General features: G+C 41.4%; 1 long non-coding RNA gene across 1 annotated transcript; it reads right to left on the reverse strand.

Moving 5' to 3' along the window:
- Positions 1-2,491: 2,491 nt before the first annotated feature.
- Positions 2,492-4,538, reverse strand: LOC116336512. Its single transcript, XR_005611110.1, has 2 exons — positions 4,367-4,538; positions 2,492-3,031 (listed from the first exon to the last, which is right to left on the reverse strand). It is a non-coding gene; the product is annotated as an uncharacterized LOC116336512 (long non-coding RNA).
- Between the last annotated feature and the right edge of the window lie 9,479 nt (positions 4,539-14,017).

Genomic DNA, 14,017 nt, shown 5'->3' on the forward strand with positions numbered 1-14,017 from the left:
GCGCTGGATGGACCGAATCAAGGATGATATGAAGGCTGTGAATGTTCCACCAGAAGACGCCCTTGATAGGAAGAAGTGGAGGAAGGCATGCAAGATAGCGGACCCTGCGTTGCAGGATATAAACCGCTAGGAAGAAGATATATATCTATATATATATATATATATATATTCGAAAGAATTTTTCGAAAGAATCTCAGGAGAAAGGTTTGTCTTTGAAAAAAGGATTTACTTTGCATTTGAAAGTTGAAATTTACACGTTTACACAGTGCTGTGGACCTCTATGTTAACCAGCAGCAGGTTTCACAAAAAGGACAACCCTCAAACGGGCTGTACAACATTATACAGTGAGACAAAAACATAGATTATAGCAGCTATCTTCCTCCCGCACGGAATTGGCAGTCTTGGTGTCTGCTGCGAAGCATCCTCATATCTCCATGACCTCGTCTGGTATCCACTCCCTCCTCTGTAAGAGATAGAAAAGCAAAACACCTCTCTGCTCTGCCTAGCCTTGATAATCTAATGTTATTATGCATTGTTCTTCTAGTGATTCAAAGTTGGTTTAGACCCAGAGACTTATTCTAATCATAATCTGTGTGTAAGCGTGCTTGCAATTACCCCTCTGCACTCTAAGTCATTTCTTACAATATATCAGTCTGGACAGTCATGCCGAACGAAGCTTATGACCTTCAGAAGACTGAGTGCCAACTCATTATGAGCACATTTGCAGTAAATGTCCGAAAAATGATTATAACCAGTTATTTTAGTAAGAGAAATCAAACATTTTCAATCCCAACAATACACACACACACACACACACATATATATATGTGTGTGTGTGTGTGTGTGTGTGTGGATGGGGAGGAGGGTTTTAAACTGTCAGCTTACAACAGGAATATCAAGAAGTGCAAGCTTTTTTTCTTCCACATGAGCCCCAGGCATAAAGCGAGTATGGACCTAACAGAATCCCTCCAAAAACCTGTATAGTTTATGTCATCGGGGAATGGCTGCAATCACAGCATTGTAAGATGGTGACAGATGTACCCTTAGGCCCCCTCCTTGGTTCAGAGATGGTCTTTCCCTTTTCACGTAAATGGCCTCCTTCACTCTGCGCTTAAACCAGCGTTCGTCTCTGTCCAGGATGTGTACATCCTTGTCATTAAAAATGAAAAATATATTGTATATATGGGATATATGGTAACATTATATACAATATAATGATATTACAAATAGAAATTAAACTGGTAAAATATTTATAGGTGGAATGTTGGAAAGTATTCTCTGCCATTTGTTGACAGAAGTTGTTTGAATGAAGAGACTCTCGAGCTTGATAATCACTGAGTTTGTCTTGACTACAGATTTCTGAATAAAACAGGCTCTTCAGCTCTGAATGCTTTTGATTCTAAAACCTATTCTCCTCTTTAACTATTTAATAAATCCAGAGAGTTGACTGACAGCAACAGTTGTGAGAATGGAACATTTTTACAGACACACAGAAGCATTCATTATCTCTGCGTGGGTGTCACAGATGATGACAGTTTAGTGGAATGCAGTTAGTACCAGGAGGTGCTTCAGGTGTTTTACATTTCAACATATCCCAGACCCTGGACAGGTCACAAGTCTGATGCAGGACTAACACACATTTACACCTACAACCAATTAATAATCACAGATTAACCTAACATGTCTGTCTTTGGACTTTGGTGCCACGGTCCACAGAGACACAGGGAGAACACACTGAAAGACCCGCTAGATTCAGAGGCTGGCAGCAGTTCCACTTTAAAACATCTTAAATTATATTCGTCTTTTATTAGTGACAATATTAGAAAACCCTACACTGTGTACAAACATTGAGCACTTCTTATTATACATTAGAAGGTTCCCTCTTCTTGGACCTTATTCCACTCTCAAACAGGTGAATGAGAGTTCCTGTTCAGGCACGACATGGAAACTGACGTATCCAGAAACTATTTTCCAAATAAGTCTGTTTGCGTGTCAGTTTTTCTGTGGTTAAATACTTTTAATTACCTTTCCCAGTAATACACACCCTGTTCTCACATTACAAAAAATGAAGCAATCATGAACCCTGTGTAACAGCCCCTATGGTGTGGTGTCTCTTTAAGACACCCAAGTCGAGGGTTATTGTTGTCATCAGTATGGGCCACTGCCCTCTCTCTGTGATTCTATGGACATGTGCTTGCACGCTAGTGCATGGGGAGAGACCTTTCTTTTGTTTTTCTTTTTGTTTGCAACGCTTGGGTTGTATGAACACTGGGCGTTATGTTGTTGAGCCACAGCCGTTCAGCCGGGCTTTTATATGGTTGTTGAAGATGGCGTATTAAAGAACCACCGTGGATTACCGATACCAGCGTGGGTGGGTGTTCTTCTGACTAGCCTGCTAGGTGTTTTGCCGCCTCCTCTCAACCGCAACACAACCCAACGTTACACCTGTACTAAAGAAAGACAAACAAAAAAGAGACGCAGAGCAATAGAGTGACTAATTTCACATCATTTCATTTTTATTCTTCTTCTGTGTTGAGATTTTAAGAAAAGCAGTAATGACTAATCATTCAGACATTTTAAACAAGTAAGGAAAGAGTCACATTACAAGTTCAGACAGCAGCAGTCACTCATTCAATCTTTTATTTCCATATTAATGTTTTTAAATCAGGCTGCATTACTGACTGTCATCTTCAGATTTAATTTGTTAGTATACTTGTAGATGTTCACCTGACAGAGAGACTGCTCTCTTCTATAAAACTAAATTACCTCTTGGAGTTGTTTTCAACAATAATATAAATAATTACTTATTAATAAATAAGCTGTCAGTGAAATCACCACACAGAGTCCTGAAGCAATAAGGAAATAGAAAGTTGGATCTCGAAGAACATTTGAATGATTCAGAAAACTTCACTGCTCCACTGACACATTTTGGCTTGTGGCCTTCATCAGGATCATCATCACCATTGTTAGATCTAATGCTCGTCTCCGTGGAAGGATCTACGATGTGGTGCCAGAAACTTCTGATCCGTTTCTGCAAAACACAAAACAGAGCCAACATGAGAGCAGAAACTTTGCTTCCACATTTCAAATTCAAAGCCTGAATTATTCAGGAGCTGAGGAGCAGGTTTCCTTCTGTCTAAAAAGTTAGTCATGTTATTTATCATAAGTCACTTTGTTTTACAGCAGATAATTGACAGCTCTTAAAGAGCAAAACTCAAATAAAATCTCACATGAGATGTCGACTGATAAGGTGGAGCTGGTGCTTGTTAACCCTAAACCTTAAAAAGTAAACTTTATAAATGTATAAAAGCGACCTCATTCACGTAGATTACTAATTGGCAGAACTAAATCGAAATTTAGAGTTATTAACTCAAAATTTTGAGAAAAGTAACTCGAAATGTTGAGTTATGGATACTTTTTTTGTATTTAGTGGCAGAAAAAGGGCTTCCATAAGAAGGAGATCATTTAGTGCTTTTGGACTTTCTGTAATTCTGGGTTTGTGGGTGGAGACAAAAACTCACACACTCACAAATCATCATGGCCAAATCACCTTGCACTGAGTTAGTAGAGTAATAAGCTTTTTGTTCATGGATATAGTTTTCTTTCAACAAAATGTCCAAAATGATGCTCCTTTGGTCTCTGGTGTGCTTCTGGGCAGGGATTTCTGCAAAAGGTGAGCTTAATGATTTTATGTTAAAAGGTGTCTGTTTCTTGGACCCTAATCTATTCAACTTGAGCTATCAGAACGAAACATTCACAGGATAATTGTATTGCAGCTGTTATCATAATCATCATCATCATCATTGTCAGCATCCTCATTATTATTATTGTTAGTGGTAGCAGTGAGTATGAGACTTATTAAAGTATTATACAAATGAAGTACACACGCCTGCCGTGTTACAGTCCGGAACTGCGGAGTTTGGCAAACTAAAAAAAAAATTGTTAAAAAAAACAAACTTTACACGAACACGAAGCTTAAATAAGCGAGAAAGGTAGATGAAAAACGTGTTTAGGGAAACAGAAATAAAGGGAAGACATTTGTTGCCATAAACAAAAACAAAACAATGAAAATGAGAGAAACGAGAAGAAAGAAAAGCCAAAACTATGTTTATGTTCACAAACAGCCCAATGTGTCTATAATAAGGTTGCAAATCATTCCTAATAAAATTATAAGTAAAGAGAAACGAGCAAGCTTAGTGTGAAAACCGTTTGCAAGGAAACTAAAATTAGTTCCAACAATTAAATATTAAACAAAAATGGTATAAGTAAGAGGCTTACAAACAATCAGCAGAATATGTGTAAAAACAGCAGCTGAGAATGAACCACAAAGTTTCCGCAGTCTGTCCGTGAAAGAGTCTCTGCTTACCGTCACAAGCTGAAGCAAAACTTCCCTCGGTCCACACCTGAGCCGAGAACGCCAAGATCCTCGCTCAGTGTTCAGCCTCCGGTAAACTTCCCTCGCTGAAGAATGCTCTATATTATATTCCGAAGGTTGGGCGTCCTCGCCGCGGTAGACCTACCCACGGCGCCTCGCCAGCTTAAACCTCGGCGTAGAGGCACGGAGGCGTGGCTTTTTAACAGTGTGCTGAGCAACGATCTGAAAAGCTCGGCGGCAGAGACCGTTCAAATCTGATTAATCTCCCACAGGCGTTTGTGTCCGAAAAACTTGGATGTGTGTTTTATGGGAGCGACCTGTAATAGAGTTGTTAATGCATCAGTCCTTTATCACTTCTCCTAACTTTACACAGCTTTTATGACAGAAACACTTTATACAGATAGATAGATAGATAGATGAACTTTTCCTGTGTAGATGTGGCCAGGTCTTTTGGCAGTGATGCAAACTAGTTTTTTTCTTGCATTTTGCATTCTTTTTGTTTGTTTGTTTTTTTATTTCTTCTTCACATTTCTCAGATAAATTGAAGAACAACCACAGGGATTTTATCAGTATGAGATACGCTTGATTATCTTCTGGCACTGGACACATGGCACTTACCAAACTACCAAGTAAACCTGACAAAAGAAGTAACACTGAGTAACAATGCTCAGTGAAGTGACAGAAACTGAACTTAAAGGTTTCAGTGGTGATCAGGCTCTATGTGAGACTGTCTCGCTGCAGTCTGCCTTTCAATTTTAAGAGGGGAAACTCTGCATTATGGGGTTGGAGATGTTCACACTACAGAGAGCAGTTTGAGGTGTTTAAGGTGACAGATCCTCTGCTGTTTAATTTTATGACTTTAGTTAAAACAGTTCAGTCTAACGTGATTTCAACAGAAGTTGAGCACAGAACAGCCAAAAGAAGAATCAGGGTTATTTTGGTGAGCATTAACAAACATTATACAGTTACTGAGCTTTGGAAGTCGACCTTAAACCTTTAACCTCTCTGCTCTGTGTTGTTTCCTCTTTCAGGCCAGAAAAACATCAAAGCTGAGTCTGGACAGAACGTCACTCTGCCATGCCGAACTCCAAACAGCGAACATCCTCACATTACTGTAGAGTGGAGCAAACCTGACCTGGGGGATCAATATGTGCTTTTGTACCGGGACGGGCATGTTGACTCACACAACCAGCATCCATCTTTTACGAACCGGGTGGATCTGCAGGACAGACAGATGAAGGATGGAGATGTGTCTTTGATTCTGAAGGATGTGACAATTAATGACACTGGATCATATGAGTGTCGTGTCAAGACAGAAACAACCCGCAGAAAGAGAGCTAATCTCAGTGGTGACCCCATCAGCACCATCGCCCTGAGAGTTGATCCTCCAGGTGAGTGAGTAGAGTTGAGTGTGTGTGTGATCAGAGGTGAAGCTGCTTCCTGGTTGTTGATGTTTGTTTCTAAAGATGTTGTTGATGAGACTTTGTAGAAAGCAGCTGGTCTGAGTGATGTGATCAGAGTGCAGTAGATAATGTCTGACAGCAGTTTGAAGAGGAAATGGATTCTGTTCTGTTCTTCACTCATCACCTACCTGACAGCTGACACCTCACACCTGTTTCTCACCTGCAGGTCAGACAGGAGGAGACACAGAGGATGGAGGGAAGGAGGATGGAGGGAAGGAGGATGGACCTGTTGGACTGATAGTTGGTCTGTCAGTTTCTGCTGTGCTTCTTGTTGCTGCTGTTGTTGTTTTTTTGATCTACAGAAAAAAAGCGAACAACTTGATTCACGCCGTCCTCCTGCTGAACCACAGAGTGAAATGTCTGAGCTCTTTCTGAACTCTGAATCTCCTGCTGATGAACACAGAGACAGAAATGACCCAGAGGCAAACAGCTGTCACCAACACTCCACAAGGACCACTGATGTCACTCTGATAATTGACGATGAACTGCTTCATCATCCCCAGCCTCAGCAAACAGCAGGACTGCATCCACAGAGTGCCAGCATTGGATCATGAATGTCCAGCATTTGATGGACTAATGGAGTCAAAGGGTTCAATGCATGATACCAAATGCATGAAGTCAGAATCTTGTAAATATGACAGTTACTTCACGTCAGATACAGTTACCATTTTAAAAGTCATTTCTGATGGATTCAGAGTGCACGATATTACATCCTAACTGTACATATTTAAATTTTTCATTATGGTTCCTTCTCTGAGGTCAGCCAATAATAGCACAAAACACTCATCTGTGTCCAACTCTGATCTCCTGTTGTGATAAAATGACTGTATTGTTTTATCTGAACCCAGTGTGAGAACAAGCATCATATTTGATCTCATTTTCAACTCACTGCAGCTGATTGTTTGTCTGTTTTTTGCACGAACATCCAGTACACCAGATCATCTACACAGATCAGTGCGAAGGCATTCAATCGATCCTTAATAGTAAATGCATTAAAGTGATCATTGAAATACAAAGTTGAGACCTTACAAGTCAGAAGATAAGCATTGCCGTCTCTAACAACTATACTGACGATCTTACTGAGCAAATGCATCTCATTTTCTTGCACGCATGCAATCAGAGTGTGTGCAAAAGAAATGAACACCCAGGATCTCCACAGGCCATATATGAAAACTTTCCTGGGTACAAACCATGCTGGAACTTCAAATGTCTAAATGACACGGAGCAACTTGTGTGGTGCATCTTGCAAATGTAACACATGAATATTTCCTGTCAAAGTGGTGTACAGTCGATGTCTTTAAACTGTACACTGAAGAATTCTTGCACTGATTTCTCTATCCCGGGGACTCTCCTTCCTTCCTCGCTGCCAACATCAATGCAATACAAGGTGGTCTGGATGAATGTGTAGAAGTTGTAAATGGTAAATGGACTGATTCTTATATAGCGCTTTTCTACTCTCCCGGAGTACTCAAAGCGCTCTATACAACATGCCTCATTCACCCATTCACACCCACTCATACAAGCACTTCTATACACAAGTGCAAACTAACCTGCATTCACACGCATTCACACTCCGATGAACGCATCGGAGGGCAATTTGGGGTTAGTATCTTGCCCAAGGATACTTGACATGCAGACTGGGGAAGCCAAGGATCAAACCACTGACCTTCCGATCAGTAGCTGATCTGCTCTACCACCTGAGCCACAGCCACCCAAGTTGTGCAATGCTTCCTCACAGGACACAGCTAATACAAAATGTTCCTTGAAAAGCTTGTTAGAAGCTGCAACTCCTGTCTGCATCACACAGGGAATAGCCTTTTGATCTAGGACAACGTAGAAACTCTGGATGGTGTCCTTTCTTTTTCCTCCAACACACAGGAGAAAGGCCTGAGCAGGGCAGCCTTAAGAAAAGTCCCCATGCTGTCACGATCCTGGGTTATTTGGCCCAGCGCTTTGAGTGTTAATATATTTTGATGTTTATGGCTTATATTTGAGTTATTTAGGTTATCTAAGTACTTTCCTGTTATGCATGGTTGTTGTTATAATTGATTGTTTCTTAGATTTCCCTTGTGTCTTCTCCTCTATGTTTAAGTCTCCCTTGCCCTTCATGTGTTTTGTGTGTCTTATGTTGTCAAGTTTATGTTGTCATGTGTGTGCCTCATTATGTTTTCTGTTTTATTTTGAAGAGGTCTTGTGTTTAATGGTCACTGTGTTTAATTTTACTCTTCCCCTGTGACACCGTTATGTTCATTTGTGCCAGCCGTCTCCTCATGTGTTTCCACTTCCCCAGATCACCTCCTGGGTGCATTTAGTCTGTGTGTTTCCAGTCATTCGTTGTTTTCCATGCCATGATCCCAGGTTTCCATGTTCCATGTCTCAGGTATTCATGTCCAGGATTATCTGTGTTCATGTTAGAGTCTTTGTATTGTTGTATTTTAGTTCACCCGGTTTAGGTTTTAGTTTTGCCCTTTGTAGTTTTTTACCAGCCTTACATAAAGGGTTCACCTTCTGTTACGCCAAGTTTTGTTTCTTTGCGTGTCTGCGTTTGGGCCCACCTCCTCACTCCATACAGTGTGCCTCAGCCAGACTGACACATGCTACCTTCCACCTGAGGGAGTCAAAGAAACCCAGTGAATCCAATTTACACTTACCACCCTTGTCAGAGTCACCCTGTGCAGAAACGAGCAACTAATCAAATTCTGATCTCTGTGACAGATTTTTGCAATATTTGATGATCCTTGGATTGAATTTACCCGATACTTCTTTGCCAAACAGCATTGTGAAGTCTTGGTCAATCTTAAACATGTAAGTGTAACAACAGATACAACTCATTCACGAAGAAACAAAGAAAAAGGCTTTCAGTAAATGATTTTATGCCTTACCAAGCTTCAGGCACTTGCCCCTTTCCTGATGGGTGCCCAGAGTGCCCTTTGAAGCAATTTTTAAAATAATAATAATAATAATAATTATTATTATTTTTATTTTTAAATTGTGGCCTGGGCATGGAGCTGTAGGAGAAACACATAAATTAACTCAGAGGCACACACTGATGAAACAAAACCAATAAGTAGGGGTACAGTGTACACTGTAATCTATAGCACACAGGAGTATTAGCTTATTATGTACATGTATTATGTACTGAGCGTGCTGTGTGTGCAACAGTGTGACAAACCTTACCTGTCCTTTTATTAACTACACAAGTTAAAGTAAGTTACAGGGTTTTTTCTGCCTTTCTGGAGGCATATCAGCATAATTATGGATTACGATATTCAGTATTATTATATTGGCAGGGATAGCTCAGTAGGTAGAGTGATGGCCCCATGATTAGAAGGTCGGGGCTTAGAATCCACTAAATGGTTACCTTGAGGTACCCCCGAGCAAGGTACCGTCCTTACACACTGCTCCCCAGGCGCCCAGTGGCTGCCCATTGCTTCACTGAGGGATTGGGTTAAATGCAGAGAGAAAATTCCCCACGGGGATCAATAAAGTATACATTATTATTATTATATTCAAAAAGACACACTGTATTTTAAAGAAAATACATTAAGAAACAAATTATATTAGATTTATATATCAAATATGACAAAATGCTAATTTTACGGCAGCAAAATTATCTCTACAGTTTAATCATTTAATAAGCTTTCTGCCTGCACAGAGTTGATAGTCAAACATAAATTATTGTAAATAAACTATTTTATTAATTTATTAATTATTATTTTTCATTCTTATTACTTTATTAATATAGCACTAGCAGTAAATAAAAAGGAAGGATTCTGGATCAGCGCCACTTTACATATACATTTTATTTTGAAAGATTTAAAATGGTTCTTTAAAGAACCACTCCAAAAGGTTCTTTAAAATGTTTTTAAAGAACCATTTGAAGGACATTTTTAAAATAGTTCTTCAAAAACCATTTTAGAAAAAGGTTCTTGAAAACCATTAAAGGTGCCCCAAAGAACCATTTCTTGATGGTTCTTTGGGGACCTTTAAAGGTTCTTCAATGAACCACTGAAAACAATGGTTCTTCAAAGGTGTCTGATAGAGCCATCAGACACCAGCTCACCATCTGTGTCAGTCGTGGCGAAATGGCTTTTTAGTATTTTCAGTTTTTTGTTTTTTCCACTGCCAAACAGAGCTTCTTTAAGATGGTTTTCAGTTCACTCTTCTGTGACCCATCCTCAGGAATATCATGCCCTGAACTGTTGATACAATATCTCTGACATCATCTAAAAGCTTTTCATCAACCTGGTTCAACTTTTCTTGGCAGATTTCGTCAATAATTTCATCCAAGGTCTTCTCTCTGTCATTGGCTAAATATTCCTTCAAGGTTTCATTTGTTACAGCTTTGTCTTGGAGCAGTTCCAGAAGTGTTTTTCCATCTTCATGTTTCCAGTCTGAAATAATAATGTGAATCTCTATGCAGTGCAACATTTTTACCATCCATGTAAGGAGATGGGAGTTTTCATTTATTGATGACTCAAATCGCTTCAAAAGGGCATCAAACAAGTCAGCGACCTCCTTTGGGCTCCATTGGATATTTGTTACCAGTACTTTGAGCTTCTTCACAGAAGTTTCTTCATTATCCAGTTTTTAAAATCAGATTCAAAAATCTCCTCAAAGCAGATTTAAAAAAAAAATTTGAGACTGGTTAAGACACAATTTATAGAAATTTCCAAGCAAGCTGCATTTATTTTCTCCACTGTATTGTTAAACTGACAATCACCAGCTAGAAGTTGTTGAAAATTGTTGTAAACCTCCCATGTTTCATGCAATTTAATTTAAGTCTGACACCAACTTGTTAAATGATGAGTAAGATCATAGACAATGTGTTTTTGTAAAGATGCTTCAGGAGATCTGCTAACTCTCTTATTGATTAGGTGTTTTTATTGCTTTGTTTCAGTTTCTCTCTCGCCAGCCTTCTACAGGCACCACTATAGATCTTTGTTTTATCTGAACACGCCGTTGACGTGATAGCTTTCATTAGAACTGTTCAGGAAATCAGCATTTCCTTTTTTTAAACATTGAACTTTTTTTTTTTCATTTCGGAGCTGGAGAGGGTCGGTGTTAGAGAGATATTCCATAACACTTTGTGTCATTCAGGAATGTGAGTTTGATTGATGGATTTGACCTTTGACCTCTGACTTTCCCTTTGATCAGGTGTCTGGGATTTTCTCACTGACCCTTCTGGAAGCATACCAGTTCTCTTTGCCTGGTACATGGTGGACAGTTATTATCATTTAGGCAGACCTTCCCAAAGTGTGGGGCCCGCCCCATGAGAGCCATGGCAGGGGGCGCGGTATGAAAAGGGGAAAAAGATGCTTGGACATTGCTACCACGGGAGATGAAGCATAGCTGAATATGTTTCCAAACCAACTTCCTTCTAAGCCAAAGACTAGAAAATATGGTGAAGCATATCTGCCCTTTGGTTTCACCTGCACAAGTGCCAAGGTAGGTCTCCCCTGCAGAATTGGGTTTCCCTGCATCGGGAGCAGCGTTGGGCTGTTCAAATCACGGACAAACAGTATCCCACATTCTTGATTTTTAGTTCACAAACACTTCTTGTAATAACTAACTACTCCTGACAATTTGGAGATGTTAGCTCTTTATACAGTAAAGTTACAGCGGGATACAAATAATATCAGGCTGATCCTGCCGTAATTTGTCCCCCTGTTCAAATCACGGACAAACAGTATCCTACAGCTGTTTATGTTTTTAAACCCATTTTGCACAGAGAGGCATTTTTTGAAAAATGTATTGATAGCAATGTCGAATATTATTACACAGGAAAAAAACAACTACACGAAAAATAATCACACCATGACGCCTCTGCCTTTCTAAATGGAGGGACAGTAACTGCATGTGTATGTGTAAGCATTTAAAACCTGAAGTCAGATTAACAGTTACAGTATTTTGTCTCTATCTGCCATTCTGCAATTCATCTCATGTAAACAATAACGTCTTGCGACGTGAAAAAAAAGGCACATACCTTTGACGTTGCGTGATCGAACTCTTTATAGAGATTGAAGATGTGGCGTCATTCAGGGTAAAACCGCAAAGCGATTCTGGGAACGCGTGGCAAGCGGTACTAGCGCACCCAGGCTTTCAATTGAAATCAGTTACACAGTGATAAAAAGAAACCCACAAAATGGCAAGAAGCTGTTGTATTATTAACTGCAATAGCCGGTCACATGACAGCCACGGGAAGCCGACGGGTAAAGAGATCGGTTGTTATCGGATTACGTCGTTGAAGACAAATTGTTCGAGCCATGTTTCTGAAGTAAGAAAGAGCCGTCGGATGGCCTGTATTGCAGCCATTCGAAGACCAAATATAACGTCCCAGAATACTGCAGCTCACATGTTAGTCTGCTCCAAGCATTCCCACAAAGGTCAGTGTTTTGTAGTAGTTAATACGTCATTTTTCTTAACATAATTGGTGATACAGGTTACAAGCAAGTCTGGCGCTGAACAGAAATTGTCGCGATATCCTCCTTTGTTTATTGTGCATAAATAGTGAATTGTCCTGACCGAATATTGCGTTTCACTTCTGTTATATTATGGTACATTGACAAAAACATATACTTTTATTCACAGGATAAAACAGTTTTTTGTATCACTAATTGCTAACTGAGGACCTCACCTGGACACTGAACACCACACAGCTGGTCAAGAAGGCTCAGCAGCAGCTGTATTTACTGAGGAGGCTGAGGAAATTTGGTATCTTGGCCAATAAGAGAAGGTACGACCTCTCCCATGCTCCCAGGATGTAGGTGTGAATGCCAGAACACTCTGGAATGCACACAAAGCCTTTGCAGACTATTAAGGATCAAACCTCTACCAACATGACATTGATTATACAACTCTAAGCATATATGAGTAGATATTTCTAAGCATAAATGACAATCAACAATACAAATCTAACACCTATTTTAACCTATTTTAAATTCTTGCATATTGGGTCATCTAGCATATTGTAGCGACCCAGCGGGTTAGTAGAGCTGAACTGGCTAAACTGCTCACTAGCTAAAACGGCTGCGGGCGCTAGCAGCTATCGCTGAACTTTGCAACGAATGGAGAGCTCGTGCCTCATACACCGCACGCGACCCCGGCGTCTCAGCAGCAGGCTTATAATCCCCAAATGATCCAGCAGGAGGCAGTAGTGGTTCACACCAGTCATTTATTTACCATTTTTACAACAACTGTAACGCTGCTGACACCGAAACCCTATCACGCTCCCACCACATAGAGTCGCGGTGTCAGCCAACCATGCCAATTCAACCCGCTCCACAGAACACACATCAACTTCACTGTGGCTTACATTAACATAACACTAACACAACATGCGAATCAAACACATAGGAACTAGCAGAACGATAGAAAACACAGACAACACAATACCCAGAATGCACCTGGCTAACAACCCCAGCCAGGTCATTACACAGCCCCCCCCCAAGAGGTTTAGTGTCCCCACAACCTTAACTGTCCACTCTGTAGTCCAGCAAATGTCCGGGCCGGCGTTAAATGCAGCTTGCCTTGACTGAAATCCATGGCGCCCCCATTTGGGCCGGGCGTAGGGGGCAAGGAGTCCCCAGGCTGCACACCAGTCTGTGGGTTGGGGGTAAGTGGATGGTATGGCGCCAGCCGGTCCTTTTGTAGCACCACCCGCCTTCCCCGCCCCGGCATCCGGACTCGGAAGACCACCTCCGATAGCTGTTCCAGGATCTCGCCCGGGCCTTGCCAGTGGCTCATGAGCTTGGGGGTCAGCCCCCGCTTCCTCTGGGGGCAGAACACCCAGACCCGATCTCTGGCCCCCAGCATAGGACCGTGCGCACGGGTATCGTACGCCCGTTTCTGGCGGGCCCTGGCTCTCTCCAATGTCCGTCTTGCCAGCTGATGCACCGTGTGCAACCGCTCCCTGAGCCGCCGGAAGTAGTCCGGCTCCGGCTCAGGGCATGCCCAACACCAAGTCCACCGGGTTCGGGCTCCCTTCCGAACATTAACGCTGCAGGAGTACACTGACTTGACTCCTGCACTGCTGTTCGATACGCCCACAAAACAAGGGGCAGGTGCTGGTCCCAGTCACTCTGATGTTGGCTGGTCAGGATGGCCAGCTGGGTGGCCAGCGTGCGGTTGAACCGCTCAACCAGACCATCCTGCATCCCCATGAACCCAGCGGAGGACC

Source organism: Oreochromis aureus, linkage group 3 (genome assembly GCF_013358895.1).
Source record: "Oreochromis aureus strain Israel breed Guangdong linkage group 3, ZZ_aureus, whole genome shotgun sequence".
Classification (NCBI taxonomy): domain Eukaryota; kingdom Metazoa; phylum Chordata; class Actinopteri; order Cichliformes; family Cichlidae; genus Oreochromis; species Oreochromis aureus.